The sequence below is a fragment of the Helianthus annuus genome, chromosome 1, assembly GCF_002127325.2.
Source record: "Helianthus annuus cultivar XRQ/B chromosome 1, HanXRQr2.0-SUNRISE, whole genome shotgun sequence".
Classification (NCBI taxonomy): domain Eukaryota; kingdom Viridiplantae; phylum Streptophyta; class Magnoliopsida; order Asterales; family Asteraceae; genus Helianthus; species Helianthus annuus.
Window position 1 is genome coordinate 5,664,276 of NC_035433.2, and position 3,951 is coordinate 5,668,226.

Here is a 3,951-nt window from a genome sequence, read left to right on the forward strand (position 1 = left end):
GTGGAACTTTTATTGGAAAGGGCTACGCCCTTAATGGAATGTTTAAAATGAATGTTTCGGTTGTAAACGAAAACAAGAATATGAATGAAAAATGTTTCTTCTACTTACATGATTGAGACTTCTAATGTTTGGCATGGTAGACTAGGACATGTAACTTTTAATTCTTTACGCCGTTTAATTAAATTAAATTTGATACCAACATTCCATATCGAGTCCAATCACAAATGCGAGACATGTGTTGAATCCAAACTTACGAGATCGTCGTTTAAATCGGTTGAACGAATAACCACTACTAGAAAATTGGACAATTGTGACCAAAATTTGCTACCGAAAAAAATGGTCGCAAATTTAGCCACCGATTTGCCAGGAAAATTAAAACAGGTGTATTTATCATGATACGGTAGCAAAGTGGTTGCAATTTTTGCCACCTTTTTATTTTCGGTGGCAATTTATGAGAAAAATACGCAAAAGCATGAAAAATAAAAATATATTTGTTAATTGTGACCATTTTATCGGTGACAACATGAAAATTCAAATAGGCGGGTTATTTTTTTAGTGGATGTGCATGCTTTAAAAGTCAATTAATTATGTATAACCCGATCAAAAAACACACAAACAGACGTCTCTCTCATCATCCTCCACCTGGGTTTAGGGTTTCAATTAGAGTATTTCGATCGATCTGAAACCCTAATTCACCATCCAAAATGTCTCAAACTGGAAAATTAATGCACAATCTGGACCAAAACAGCACGAAGATCCTCAATCTCACTGTCCTCAAGAGGATGGATCCGTACATCGAGTAGATCTTAATCACCGCTGCTCACGTCACATTCTACGAGTTCAACGTCGACCTCAATCAATGGGTAAATTCATGTTTTTAGCTTTGATTATGGTTAATTATGGTCCCAATTTTGTTAATTTTCTAATGAATGGAATGACAATGTGAATGTTGACTCATTTTTCACATCATATGCAGTCTATGCTCGTTCGTGGAATGACCTGTACCGTTTCGACGCGAACCGCTTAGACGCGAACCGTTTCGACACGAACCGTTTCGACCAATACCATTTCGAACCGACGCGAACCATTTCGACCCGTACTGTTTCGAACCGACGCGAACCATTTCGACGCGAACCATTTTGACCCGTACCGTTTCGAATCGAAATGAAATGTGCAAGAACTTTCCTTGCGTTATTGAAAGACTGCACATGCAGATAAGAACACATCAAGATGGTGCCAGTGGCAATTATTTTTTCATTCTTTATATATTTGTAGTTATTTTTTCAACTTTAAGTTAGAATCCCACTTTTCCTTTAGCAAATTACGAGTGTTTCCTGGTAAAAATGCAGCCTTCTCTTAACCAAAGTAATTCTTTCAAAAATCCTTACTTTGTTTTTTTCGCTTTAGTTTGTGTTTATTTGATTTGTGTGGGATTGTTGTGACCAGAGCAGCAAATTATGGACCAAAAAACATGGCTTTGGAAGAAAAGATATGCCAAGAAGTCAATCGACGCAAACAGTGAATCTGAAAATGAGGCAGAGGGTATTCTAGTAGCTAATTTACTTCATTTGATTAAAAATATTTTGTTTCGATTAGTTTCTGTTGATTTTAGTGAAATCAGTTTCGGTGATTGTTTCAGCGGATTGTGAATTCAGTTGATTGTTTCGATTAGTTTTAGTTTTTTTTAAGAACAAAATCAGAACATCGATATCAGATCTGTTTCGTGTATGTTTAAATCGGCTGAAAGAATATTTTGAATCGATGATCAGATCTGAACTAGTTTCAGTTTGATGATTAAGATCTGAGTTTGGTTCGAAGAAGGAACTAAATCAAAGAAAATCTAGTTATACACGCGCATCACGGCTTATTTTGTCCAAAGGAAAGAATAGTGAATCTGTTGAAGGGATTACTGGCAGCTTGTCACTACATTTAGTGCGGAAAATGTGTACTACGTTACAAGCAAACGGTAAGTATCTTTCTGTTCCGTAATTCAAGTGTGCAATTCAGATACAGTAGTATGCAAAATATTCCTTGTATTGTTGTGATATTTGTTAGTCACCTTTTTACGATTTCTATGCAATGGCCCTCTTCAGATTCGGTAGTATGCAAACCACCACCACCGCCGGTTCAGATGAACCGTTGAAGCTCGCTCTAGCAATGGCTCTTCTTCGTTCTAAGCTCGTGAACAAAACTTCTGAAACTTCTCATCCTCCATCTGATACCTCCAGTTCTGCAGCTCTCAAATGGAAACGCAAGGTACATCCTCTCATCTCTTCCCATTCACAACGTATGGATCTTGCAGAAACCGTCAGCTGAATCGAAATTAGCTTCGATGAACGATTTGAACAAACCTTCAGTTGAATCGAAATTATCTTCGAATTAGGTCAAAGTGACGTCACTGAGTTGTTATTGACTTATTGCATAGTTTGTGATGATCCTGTGAACATTTAGGGCTTCTGTTTGTATTTATAAGTTATAATATCTTCCTCTTGCAAAAACTATCAGGTGAATCTGAATTAGCTTCAAGTTAGGTTAAAGTTACATCACTGAGTTGTTGTTGTTATTGACTTATTGTGAAGTGAATGGTCATTTCACGACTAAACAACAAGACGAATACGAATAGAGGCCCAAATGTATTTGTTTATTGGTGATGTGTACAACCTGTTTGATAAAATGTTTGTGTAAAACTTTGATATTTTGTTAGTTTCTTTTTAACTTAAAAAATATTAAGGAAAAGTGTATGGGTTGGGCGATGGTAGTGACCCGTGTTTGCATAGCAAAGGAAAGAAGCCTTGATCCCAAGACTAGCTGTGTCTTTTTCGACTAGTGAGTTGTTGCCTAGCCTTGGTCACTGAACTCAGAAGACCCTGAGGTATTTTTAATCCTTTTAGACTAATAACTTTTGTGCATTTGTATCATTTCCCACTGTTATTATGTTTGTTTGGTTTGCGATGCTTGTTTTCTATTGTTAGGTTTGATGCTCTTAAATTAGTAAGAATGTTAAGGAATTTCATATTGATTTGATTACACCTTCTTTACGGGTTGTTTCCAACAAAAAATGTTTTTAAAATTAGTATAATTTCCTTCTTAATATGTAAACAAACTGGAACATGCTATTAGCTTCTAGCACTTGAATTGTAGCTCACAATTGTATTTTGTTTTCTTTACAACCGACTTGACCCATTATTACTTTTCGTTAAATTCTGATTTCATGATTCTATTTATTGGTTGTTTTGTAGATTGAAAAGTTGAACTTAGTTATCAAGGAGCTCGTTAAGGAGAAAGATGAAGAAAAAGAAAGGTTTAATAGAATTATTGCGGGATTGTTGGCTGAAAAAGAAAAAAAGATAAGGTGGATAAAGATGCTATGCTTGATATGATGTCACAAATTGAAGCTATGTTAATAGCTACAGTTCGAAGATAGGTTATAAAACACTTGGTTTTGAATGTTTAGATGTTTATCTTATTAGTGCAATTTTAGTTATTTTATGTTTTAGTTGGTATTTTTTATGTGCTTTTGAAAACGAGATGTTTTATATAATTTTGGGATTTTATTAGACTTTTTTATATTATTTGTAGCTTTATTGATATGTATTTTGATGAAAATAGCAGGGAGAAAAAAAAAACCCTGAATTAAACCAATATTTCAAACCAAACCAATATTCGGTAAATGGTAGCAAATAACTATACCAAGGCAGTCACAACTCGGTCGCAAATTATGTAAAAAATGGTGGCAATATCGGTGGCTAAATGGTATCAAAACTCGCAAATTGTGAAAAAAATGGTGGCTAAATGGTGGCAATATCGGTGGCTAAATGGTATTAAAACTCGCAGATTGTGTAAAAAATAGTGGCTAAATGGTGGCAATATTTGGCTAAATGGTGGCAATATAGGTGGCTAAATGGTATCAAAACAGTGGCTAAATGGTGGCAAACTCGGTGGCAAACAAGG

At 35.3% G+C, this 3,951-nt stretch overlaps 1 long non-coding RNA gene across 5 annotated transcripts; it reads left to right on the plus strand.

Annotated features, from left to right (window-relative positions):
* Positions 1-584: 584 nt before the first annotated feature.
* On the plus strand, positions 585-3,496 carry LOC118482283. Of its 5 annotated transcripts, none has more exons than XR_004868199.1 (5): positions 585-863; positions 977-1,966; positions 2,094-2,256; positions 2,760-2,872; positions 3,240-3,496. It is a non-coding gene; the product is annotated as an uncharacterized LOC118482283 (long non-coding RNA). The 5 variants fall into 5 exon arrangements; XR_004868198.1 differs by lacking the exon at positions 2,760-2,872 and having other exon boundaries at positions 977-1,365; positions 1,447-1,966; XR_004868200.1 differs by lacking the exon at positions 2,760-2,872 and having other exon boundaries at positions 977-1,365; positions 1,452-1,966.
* The last annotated feature ends 455 nt before the right edge of the window (positions 3,497-3,951 follow it).